Below are 12,454 nucleotides of genomic sequence, written 5' to 3' on the forward strand. Positions count from 1 at the left end.
ATGTTGTTGGTCCGTTGATTTTGGCGTCGCCTAGGCACCGCCATGGTCGGCCAACGGGGTTTTGCGCAGACAAACCCGGTTTGAAGTGCAGGGCCGCCGTGCGGAGACTGTTTTCAGGCCTCCGGGATGAGAATGTTTCTCAACAGTTGGTCGCTCAAATGAGTTTATATTGCACAGTAGCTCTTGTGCGTGCCCATCGTCGTGCATTGGAAAGTTTTCCCGAGTTGTTGCTGTTCGCTTTGTTTGCGTCTCTTGACAAAAGGAGCAAGTTCAAAATCTTTCTCGAAAAAAAGGCTTGGTAAGTGCAAATTGAGTTTGCTTGCAATTCAGTTTTTTCCCTGCAGTCTCTTTATGCTCTTCGCATAAGAAAATCCGACCATCTTGGTTGCTCAAAATGTGCCTTAAAGTTTTTAGAGCCAACCTAGCCAGACCTGCGTTAACATTAGAGGTTTTTTTGGTTGGTCTCTTGAATGGTAGAGGTAAAAAATGGAGAGTCTCGGCATGTTAGGAGTGGCTAGGAACTGTTGTCCTGCGGGGCTCGACGTTGTGTTTTATGGCTCTCCTAAATCACATTCTGTTCAATCCCATTGGCAATTTTGCCCACTATTCAAGCCTATTAATCAGGGTGTAGATCACCATCAGGCACCAAGAATGCTGAAAGGACCCCCAATCACACGCCTATCAATCTTGTTCAACTCTCGAGTGGAAAGGAATTGGTAGCTCTTACAACCATCGTCATCTGGGGTTTTACCTTGTCAAGTGGTGTAAATACATAATAAAAAGATCGCTCTCTCCCTTTCTCTTCGCGATCTGGAAGGCGCTTAAGGTTCAAACCTGTTAGGATGGACAAGTGTTTCCCTCCATTTTGGCGTTGGTTTTGGCGCATTACCACCACTCCTTCTTCAGTCCATCTTTCCCCATAATCGTTCCCAGCTCCAAGTTCCAACGAAACGAGGAGGTGAAGAGTGCTTTCAATTTGCATTCTACCTCCATAAAGTGGTTCCACTTCCGGGTGGTGGGGCTTTTTGCATGGGAATACTTTGCATTGGACACCAGATGGGTTTTCTACAGAATTCCTCCCCCCCCCACCATATGCATCAGAATTGGGGTGACCGATTAAAGGTGTCAGTCTTCTGATTTCACACAAACTTCCCGAGAGGTTTGAATGTACGTCGTACTTACCTAACTGGCTTGGCAAGGTTGATCGAAAAAATTGGAGTAACACAACTGTATGGGGTAAAGAGGAGCACATATACCTTTCATTGTTGCTTATATACATCGATAAAATATGCGCATATGCATTAGTGATATTCTCTGAGAACAATTGCTTTCCCGTACTTATGAAGTATATGTGAGCAAACTCAAGTCGACGAAGAGTGTCAATGAGGCTTCAAGCTCTTCATTTCTAGCATTCTATATTTTAAAGCCAATCCCGACCACGAGGGATCGAAAGAGGCTTTGAAAGGGCATTTACAACTCCCAGAAAAGGTTGTTCCCAACTTAGAATTAGAAAGGCATCACGAGAAGAAAAAAAAGGAATCCATCCCTCATGACATGTGTCATGATTTTGAAAATTGACTAATGATTTCGACCGACATGAATCTTCTAATTTTCGAGACTCCCATGAGACACGGAAATCCGTTCGCACTTAACGGAGCACTTGTCCCAGGTTTAGAGGTCCTTGTTTTGGTGAAAGCATGCAAACACTCGAATGCGAGCGTGGCAGGCCTAAAACAAACTGCGAGAAATGAGTGCTCCTCTCAGCTCAAATGAGTCCCAATATTGGTTCACATTTCCGGTGAGGAACAAAGGACTCGCATTACAAGAATCCTAGGCTTCGCCTCGAGAGAGATTGTCAAGATGAGAGCAGCAGCCAAACACAGCATATTTCAAAGTCATGGCGATCGATAAAAAGAAGAACCACAATATCTTAGCCTTTAGCCACACAAAAAAAAACAGAACGGGATAGCAAGAACCGTCGGTAAATCAAGATATTGGGTGGATGGATGATGGAGTCAAATATTGAACTTTCACTGAAGAGCCAGTTTTCTTCAGAAAAGGACATATTTTCGATTGTCACAACAACCGACCCGCCTCATATCAATGCATACTTTGGGGGGATGATTCATTAATATCACAGTTATACCCTCCACCACTATTCTTTCTTAGGCTCCTGCATTGTTGAATTTGCTTCCCCCAAACATTTGTAGGGAATAAATGGGCACCTTTCTAGTCAGACTTGGACAATCTTTTTTAGCATTCTTAATAATGGACTGGCCAGAGCCATCAACTCTGTCAGCTATTATAAAAATATAAAGCTAAATAGGTCATAAATCATTTCTTATCTTGAGCTGCTGGTGAGTCCATTCTCAGTGTCGGTAAGGAATTACCACCCCAAAAAGAGAATCTTGTGGTATAAGGGTAGTTTTGAGCTTTTCTCTCATCATAAGACCAAAAGCACATCATATTGTTCAAAGGGGCCCCGTTTTTTTTAGCCTGTTGCACATCACGAGGAGAAATGTGCACCGCCGCCTCATTGTTCTACACTCTGATATAGACTTTCCATCCGATGGTCGAGAGTCATTGTTTGTTTGGGAGAGGCACTGGTTGACGCCATAAAAGCCCACATTCAATTAGTGAGCGCTCCAGCTCAAAGTGCTAGCCTCTTAAGAAGAGTTCCATTTGATGAGAATCTTTCGTGGTCATGTATTCGTAAAAGGACAGACATCTTTGTTCATCGTCGTATTTGGGTTTGAAATAGGGTTCTTGTTGTTATCCCAGAGAGAGCTATCATCCTGACTGGCTTCTTAGCTTTTCAGTGTCGTGATCAATCAATCCTATCCATGCCCCTTTTGGAATCAAAAGTTCAATGATTTTTAGATCCCAGTGACAAGTATGTACGTCAGAGTAGTGAATAGTACCATCAAGAGTTTAGGGGATTATATTTGCCGGGACAAAGGAAGTTCATTTCCTTGCCACATTGGCAGAGCTTCACTCAAGGAACCCCGCATTGTTATTCCCCCGTTCCACAACCAGAAATGGATCTCTGTTCCATATGTATATGTAGCATTTCGCAACATATCGACTTTGGAATCAGCTATAGAGACAAGACGTTCAAGCTTTTGGCATTTGCAAAGGGGGAGTGTGACTGTGAACTGGTAATAAACCGTTGTGGATTGACTAGCACATGTTTCTTCTCTGGTACATGATGTAGAGTACTTGATATTTTTAGTAATGACCACGCATCGTGACAGCTCGATCCTGTTTGGCTACTTCTCACCGAAAGCCTGTTCATGAAATTCTCGTTTTCCTTCGGAACGTATAAGTTTATGGTGGATTTGTAAATTTTCGAATTTTGTTAGGGCCCAATTCCGATGCCAATGAACACGTGATAAAAATGGACACTACATAAAACAACAATAAAACACGGAGTTGGCAAATATGCATGAATGTCAAGTCGGAAAAAAATCGCCATTGTCCAATACTCACTGTACTGACATAACCAGATTCGCCTCGATTCGTCAAGACGAACGTTTTGAGACGAAAATAGAAAATACGAGAGCAGGTCAAGCACAAACTGGACCCATAGCAGGACATAAGAGATAATGTTCAAACGATCTTGAAATCTGTATCATTTTTGAAAGGGTACATGTGAAATAGGGCTGGAAAAGTTTTCCAAGCCATTAGACGTTCATAAAATCTGACTGAAGGCGCAACAAGAGACTTTGGAGACGACATTAGAAGTGGATGCATTTTATATGGTATGATGTAAGTTTTCAGGGTGCAAGAAATCTAGAGTTATTAATAAAAAAACATTTTTGCTTAACAACCAAGCTATTCTTTCCCACAAAGGGAAGGTGCTTGAAGTATTAGACTGTAGAATCCAAGGCTAACCTATCAAAAACAGCATTGAATCAAATCAAAATCGTGCTTTTACAAACCAACTCCATATCATCCTTGAGTTCATTGATATTTCAAATTGTGAGACAAAGATTCGATTCCATACTGTACATTTTATACATTCCATACATTCCCTTTAGCGTTTAGAAAAGTCCTTGAGGAACCAAACCAAATCAAAAAGTAATAGAAATTACTATATTTTGTATTTGGGGGGGCTAGGGTCCGAGGGGCAAACCTCACCCGGCCAGAGAAGCTAGCCATTACATCATCCGCCGTGTTAAGCTCCAATAGGCAGTGTTGTAGTTCGTATCAGATTGGTTCTCCTTCCATAGGTGTGGTATAGCGTCTAAAGATTTCCTTGAGAAAGGTTGAGGAGAAGATTTGAACCAGGGGCCTCTCTCATGCTAGGAAACTGCACTAGCCACTACACCACGTCTTCTCCCTAAACTTCACCAAAAGAAGACAAATGAAAAAAAAACCTCTAAATAACACCTGACATCACTAAGGCCGGACGAATGTAAATTCCACATTGTGGATTGTCCGAAAGAAATGAACATCCCTTGAATCAGTCAATATGAGCAATCAGCATTCAGTACGTTCACCATCATTTGAGCTTGACCCCCGCTCGTACAACTCCCTCGGCAGCGAATTCATCTATTCTTCTTGAATTACGCCGGTCGGCCTAAGTGCCAGCTCCGTCCAGCCCATTTATCACTCGTTGAATTCAGAATCTTCGTCGATCCTCGCCGACGAGTCATTCACTCATGAGGATGTTCTCTGTGCGTTAGTTGTAGCTAACACAAATATTTGCCCTCTCAAAAGCGACAGCAGCCAACTGCGACAAGTCAATTATCAATGAAAGCCTTGTCAAACTCACCAAGCATAGAGATCCGTCTCCAGGAGGCAAGCAAACGCCCTTCCTTCCATGGGGGTAGCTCAACTAGTGTACCACCAGCAAGTAAGTCCAACAACAGGACATACTCATCCATTCATACCCCTCTCACTCACTCCTTCACTCCGAAATCTGCCAAACACTCTCACTCTCACTCTCTCACTCACTCACTCTGTCCATGCATGCCAGGAGGGTAGTGAAACTGGTGATGGCATTACTTTCGGGAGGTGTTTTCTTTACCCCGATTCATCGCCAGACAAGGTCGTCCTCGTCGTTGTGCTCCTCACCGATCCCAAGAATTCACCGTCATTTTGCAGGACCTCCTTGATCCGACAGATTTGGATCGTAAAAATGAGACTTCCCTTCTGGGAATGCTTATTTGTAGGGATGACAGCGGATACAGAGTCACAGAACACTTTTTGTTCCGCCGCTCGGGATACCCAAACCGGCATCCGGCAGAGAGGCACTAAAAAACTCGGGAATCTGCGCTCAAAAGTAAGAACATAACAAAAGCCCAAAGGCAAGAAGATGAATGGATGCAACAATATCTGTGGCAGCCATGGCATCCGAAATCTGGCAGAAGGAAAAACTTCTTTGTCCATGGGTAGGGCGGCTTGGATTTGATTTGATTTAACTCCCCATGGTCTTGGAACTGTGCGAGAGTTTTGGAACAATTATTGAAAACTGGAACCCTTTCCTGGGTTGCAATGAGATCTTTGGCAAAAAGGCAACGGTGTGAACGGCAATTTTGCTTAATCGTTGTGCACGTGTGAGCCATGTTTTACTAGATGTGTGGCAGCAAGAAAATAAATTCAAGATCTCATCAATGATTCAGTGCCAAATGCTGGCCCTGAACTTTGTAAGTGGAAAAATCCAGAGCAATAATTGCAAATCCTCTTAACGACAAGTGAAACAACGAAAGCGCTGGGCCAGGTGAATTATTTAGACGGCAATGCAAATGCAAATCCTGCTGGCTTTCTCTTGCGATTGAACTACTTGGCAGTAAGCAGAAAATACATAGTAACAATAATAAAGCTAAACCTGTTTTATAGGGCAAATGAGGCTGTAACGTCACATTTTCATGATCACATATCATATTCAGATACCACATTTTAGGTCCTCCATGCGAATGTGAGCCAAAATGTATAGACCTCTTGAATGTGCTTCCAGAGGTCTGAGCCAGTATAAAACTCGTAACACGGATAATTTGACCCTCCACTTACGTACGCTTGTATGGTTAGGGATAGGCTCTGTGAAGGACACCTCCCATGTACCTACTTACTTAACTGGCCCTTTCCCCATTTCATTGGGACATGGAAGAATCTATGCTCTCTGATCCATTCTCTATCACAGGATGTCACGCTAAAACCCCTCGGTGAAGTATGGGAGACTCATCCATCTACTCTAATGGATCTTTATTTGACAGCGCCGAAACAATAAGATTTGTCAAAACTGATTTAACTCAATACGAGCCATCCCAATATTTCCCCACCTCCCCTCTTAGAAAGCATGGTTTTCAATGGTGAAAATCCATTTATCTTTGGATCGGGTTTGAAAGGGCTTTTGGGGCCCGTGGCTTCGTGGTCGGTTTCTTGTGTTGTGCCAAAAGCACGCCACGAAACTTTTTGTTCCTATTTGTTCCCTCACAATGTCCAAGAATCGGCAATTACCAACTACAAGCGTTCACATGAGCCTAACTAGATAATGAACTCAAGCTCTCTTGATTGGTCATGAGCTCGTTTTAACTTTGAGGTGAATATCTTCTAAAAACAGAGTGGAATAAAACTAGTAAATAATGGCATGGAAAAAACAAAAACTGGTTCGAGGCATATTGGAGCCCATGCCTCTTGGGTTCAATATCTTTTGACCTAATTCTTCCTGCTTGCTAAATGGAATGAATGCTGACAATGCTATTATCTATTGATCATATAGCAAACCCTGACACACCAAAGAAACACTAAGATGCCGATAGTTGCTTTTCTTGCTTTCCCTTGCGGCAGGCGCATCAACAAATCGAAGAGCAATGATATCAAAAAGTTAGTCTGGTTCGATCAAGGCTCATTGGTCATGAAAGCATATCAAAACTTTGGGTTTTCCTCGTTGGAGATACTTGGACGTTTAGGGGCTTTCTTTTCTCTTTCGTTGTACGCTCGTGATCGGATAGTCATTCTGAAACCTAGACCCAAGGCCTCGTCGGCCTTCAAAGGCCATGCTCTTCTAGGGTCATCAAGGGTCCACCCTCTTCCTTCTCCCAAGCAACTTTACTCTCTACTTTCACATTTGGAAAGCGATTTCTGTATTCGACAATTGACGGTCTTCAGATTATGGGCGTTTGGGGTCGTTCGTTGTAGGTGGCACAGGTTAAACGGCGTTCAAATGGCCATGGTGGTGAGGAATTGAAGAAAAGAAGTTTTCTACACCTACAAGAAAAACAAACTTTATCTCGTAGTCTTTCTCGAGTTGGGCTCTCGCCATATTGCTTATTTGACTTGAGCAAACATTCCTCTGGGCCAAAATAATGATATTCTCATTTCAATCCCGACACGCTCGATTGTTTATAGATCATGAATGTCAAGCAGATTGCCACTCATAAGAGCGGCAATCTCTCTCCCCAAATGTAACGTCGGAGTGTGCCTCTGCATTGAAATGATAGATTTCTGTCACCTTCAAGGTGAAAGGTGAAGTCAGCCGCAGAGTGGAAACTGATCTGAAGATCATCGTGATGATGATCCCCAAAGCTTCTTCTTTTTGACGGTGCCTAAGGGTATTTCTCTGCTTCTCAGAGACTCTGCACTCAGTCTCCGAGAGACTTCTCGCCGACTTTCCTCTCTTCCCGTGTTGTCCAAATAATCAGAGCATTTCCGCCTCAAGAATGTCTTTTCCCACCTTGGAGCTGTCAAATAAGTTCTCTCCAAACTTCACTTCCACATGTAAAAGTGGGAGTGTGTGTGTATGTGTTGACTCCACAATGCACAGGGCTGAAGGGAGGAAGCTTCTCACCATTCAACCTCGACCACTCTCTTGACCCCTTAGGGTTTCATTTGGGGGCAACCGTATTAAATAATTCATATAAAAAGAGCCTTCCTTTTGACGCACAAATTGTTTGGGTTTGAGTCAAAAGCGAGTGATTTTCCGCCAAACAACGATTACATAGTTGTGCCGCGTCTGCCCTGCTAGTCACCTGGCTGGTCTGCTCATCAGCTGATTGCGAGAAATGTCCGTGCTAACTTGTTATAAAGGTGCCATACAACAGAGGAAATAGGAAAACTCGTTGCTAATGTGAAAGCATTCCAAATGTCATCTTGTATTCTAGCTAGGCTAGAAATTGCATGTTAAGCCAATTCGCAGAAGGCCATTTATCAACTTGGCCAAGCGAAAGAAAATGGAGATTCATAGTTCTGCTCCTGCGCTGATTTTGTTTTGTTTGAACAGATCGGAGGGAGCATTAAGATTACAAATAACAGAGAGCTTTGTTCTCACCGTTATAACATTATCTGACTTGACATACGAATATTGATTGCCCTCTAAGATTAGACAGGCGGGGTAGCAAATGAAAGAACGGTGTGAGGCAAAAGTAATTTTGTTATGACAAACTTGATGCCTCAATGTCGCCTATTGGTTATGAAGAAGGTGATGAAGAAGCCTTTTTCACCCGTCCTTCCATCCCTGTCTCTGCGTTCGCCGCATCTGTCTCTGTGAGGCTAATCATGTATATTTTTCAATAATCCCCAAATCCATTGCTTATCTGTTCATTCACCGCTCATTGCCAAAACAATCCCACACTTGAAATTGAAGACGCTTTTCTGCTTCGAGGGACTTGTCTCATTCTATCCTCATCTCAAAACTGATTCCAGTTCAATCGTTCCCATTTCCCTGAAACATGTCCAAACAAACCTCTTTTTGCTTCCTCACAATCAATGAAACCAGTCACCCTGACAAGTCCAGGATGAGGCTCGCATATCCGGGTTTGGCGTGGCCTAGCCCCAGAATGTTTCCAAAGCCCCCAGTTCCATTACCAAGTTCAAAGGGCCTGCTTCTTCCTTTGGATGCTTGTACTCTATACAAAGTGCCCTCCCCAGAGTGATTGTTGTTTTTTAGTGCGGTTGTTCATCAATGCGGATGGCTAATGACTTTCATATGAACTTCAAAGTCCCCCTCTACGAGTCTGTGGGTCGGAGGGGGGACTTCATTCGGTTTCACTGGTTTGAGGGGGGAGGGGGGCCTCGCCTCAAAAGACAGTGGAAAGTGAGTCAAACCAAGTAGCGTGAACTTTACCCGCAACAAAACAACAACTCCTTCCACTTGGAATCAAAAGAAACTTAGCCCAAGGCCAACCCAGTCCCCAAAGGAGCCTTGAGCCTTTTTTTCTGTGCCCAACTTGGGCTATGGCGTTTTCATTTGAGGACTGGCGACATTTTCAATATGTCTAAAAGCCACTTACATTTCCGAGAGAAAGCGTTCAAGCATTGACCTGCACGATAGGGATTAGGGGGCACGAGGAGTGCTCCGATGATTATTAGTACGAGAACCATTAACTTGATTATTATTACACCTACAACTGCTGGCGATGTCTGTTTGCAGAGAACTTGTTGCCCCATTCACTCAAGCGCTCAAAATTATTATCACCTTTATATGGGTATGCCAACTCTCCCATGATTTAAAAAAACTCGGTCAGTGAGGTGTGCCTACGTTCAGCAAACATAGGTCCACAATGTTTTATCTCGATGGCGAAGACAATGATGCAGTTTGGATCTTGTCAGTATCACTCATAAATCTGGAGTGATTAAAGGATAACAAAGACGGGAATCAATAACTCGTAGATAAGACATTGATTTGTAAAGGTTGTTTTCATTTGAGATTAAAGAGACACGAGAAGACTACCATGAACACGGATGGATTCGGGGAGATAAATCATTGCCAGACAGGAATGGGCTCGGATTATCCCTGGCCATTTTTGTTTGGCTATATGAAAAATTTGAAAGAGAGGCTGTTCAGCCAAGTTCGACATTGACGTTAAGGTTGGTCAATGGAGTGTGCTTTAACTATGAATTATGGCCCAAATTGGGCCCTTTTGGTCGTGCGGATCTGGCCAGGATTGAGGCGATCAGTTATTTGTGTCAAGCATTTGTGCAGTGTATTTATGGCTAAAAGCCTTTGGAAGAGCCCTTTTAAAGTCTGGACTAACCTGTCAATGTGACCAAATGGCTGCGGGGACCATGCCGAACTGAAACTTTATGGCTTGGCCATAATTGGGAGAAGATCCGTTAGTGCGTTGTTTCAAAATGAGAAAGCAGTCTGTTTCCAGCCATTTTGATTAAACTTCCACGCCCGCAGAAAACCGCTTCACCCAAAGGTCAAAGATGAAATCGCTCGCCAGACGCTCTAACCTTTAATTCTTAATTTCTATTTTCTCAAACAGGTTCACCGAATCCGTGTTCCCTGGAAGACTTCCCTTTCACTAAAAGCGAGTACGACTCGCTTGGAAAGTGGTAAATGTGGTCAGACCATACACCAAATAGATCTTCTTGGAAGCAAGTGGTTGAAGATTAATTGAGATCTTTTGTTCACCTTCAGCTTGACGCTGTAGGCGCGCATCAGAATGCACAAACGACGGGAAATTCTTTCGCACGGAATGGCTCTCGTTCCAAACATGGCACATCCAAAACTCGTTAAAACATAGTCAAGGAACCCCAAGATGATTCCATGTAGGCAAATGGTTGAAAACAGAGCTTAATATGATATACGTACTTCAGAGCACCCAACCCCCTCCCCCTTTATACATTCTCAAAATGGCTTCATTCTCGTTATTGGTGGAGAGCCTATTTCAGCCTCTAGATGAATCGTACATACAGTGTATATTCAAAATTTCCCCGGGGAGTGTATGGGTCAACAACATTGTTCACAAAACTCTCTATTAGCATAAAACATATTTCAGACTCGTCCCTCACACTGAAACGAGGATCTAAAGGATGAGGAGCGCCAAGCCATCCTGCCTTATAATAAAGTCATATTAAACGTGCATCCTGGTCCAATTTGATCTATCCGGTACCATCTCTGAGTCGTACCTTTCTCGTTTTTCATGGAAATGCCGCGGAGCATGGCTTTCGTAGCCGGGGTACTTCTCGGTCGATGCTGAAGGGCCTTGGTTGGTTGGTTGGTTTCTTGGATGGTTTTGGTTTCCCGGTGGCTTGGCTGACTGCTAGGTTGATCATAAATCTTCGTTAGTTGTTGACGACGTCTCAGGATTCAATGGACTCAAAGACCATCAAGAAGGAAAGGTTCCATGAGAACCCGTGGGCAGGGTGAGCTCTGATTTTCCTGACTGGATGAAGCCACGAGAAGTATCGTTGGAAAAGACCATTTCTTTGGCCCCAAATTGGACTTTGGAAGCGATTGGGAATCGCTTATGGGAGAGCCTTCATTCCATCCATTGAGGTTTGAGTTTGATTTGGAACCATGGTCCAATTTTAGAATGGACCGCATGACTCTCTAAAAAGGCTGTGGGTTCATTCACGAGAGTGTTCCTGTTCACCGCACAAGAATCCAGGACTACTTAACACCTGATAAACCAATAAACGTATGTTTTTGGATCGTTTGCGTATGGGAACGACTCAAGTACTGGGGTCGAATGCATCATAATTATTCCAATCCTCATTTCTCAGATTTATTCACACATCACTGAAACCTGGGCCTTTCTTTGAGGACTCACAAAAGTATTTGACTTGACAAAACGAATATGAGTTTAAAGTTTGAGGTTTCAGAGAGTGACTGATTACTCAACAAGATAGATCGTTCTGATAGAATAACGACCTCCACAATTAAAAGGCGGAAAGCATGTGGTTTGTCATCAAGAAGACATCAAAGAAGAGGGTTGAATTTCTAGCAAGTATGATTCTCTAGTTGCAAGAACTTCCAGAAAATGTAACACATATCGAGTTAAGAATAGAGTAAGTAGGGTTTTCATTTTGAAGTGCTCGAAATTCCATTCCCAGGAGCATTAAGGAAGTCCAAAAAACACCTTTTCATTTTCTCGCCACCTCTTTGAGCGGTCAGTCCAGGTCCAATGCCACCCCCAAAATGTTCCATAGTTCCATCTTTCCCTATCTGAAGTATGTCACTCTTATAGTACGCAATCTGCTACTGTGCAGAGAGAGTTGGGTCATATTTAAGAAGTCCTTCACTTAGAATCCCCTCCTTCCCTCACTCCCGCCCACCTGTCTCAGGCTGTCTTTGGTGGTGTCGGCGATGGCACAGAGATCCAGATCCATGTTTGCATGAGCCACGCGAGCAAACTTGGGGATCAACGCTCTCACTGGCAGCAAAGGCCCACCAACCAACCATCCAACCAACCAACCGAGCAACTTGCAATGTGGAGAGTAGGCGGGGAGGAAACTGACGAAGGAGTGGTTGCGTGTCAAAACAATTACTCAGATTGAACCATAACGCCTTTCGGCATAACCAGGAGAAATGAGACCGAAGAAGGGAAACAAGACCAAAAAGTTGTCGACAAGACAAGCCGTTTGATAGGGAAGCATTCAGAATCGACGGCAAGCCAGGCAGGCAGGCCNAGCCAAATTGAACAACAAAAAGCACGATTTTGACCCCAACGGTGCTGATGACGTCAGTGCGCGACTATTCTTATTACGACAAGCTGTCATCTCC

General features: G+C 43.6%; 1 protein-coding gene across 6 annotated transcripts in view; it reads left to right on the top strand.

The window, feature by feature from the left end:
• The first annotated feature begins 99 nt into the window (after positions 1-99).
• The window catches only part of LOC131882222 (calcitonin gene-related peptide type 1 receptor-like), a 26,094-nt gene continuing 13,739 nt past the window's right edge, over positions 100-12,454 (top strand). For 3 of the 6 annotated variants that reach the window (XM_059229308.1, XM_059229309.1, XM_059229310.1), the window contains exon 1: positions 101-298. The gene's annotated coding sequence lies outside the window, so the exon portion shown is untranslated. Of the gene's footprint in view, positions 299-12,454 lie in introns of all 6 variants that reach the window. The other 3 variants (XR_009373466.1, XR_009373465.1, XM_059229312.1) reach the window with 2 other exon arrangements.

This window comes from Tigriopus californicus, chromosome 6, assembly GCF_007210705.1.
Source record: "Tigriopus californicus strain San Diego chromosome 6, Tcal_SD_v2.1, whole genome shotgun sequence".
Taxonomy (NCBI): Eukaryota; Metazoa; Arthropoda; class Copepoda; order Harpacticoida; family Harpacticidae; genus Tigriopus; species Tigriopus californicus.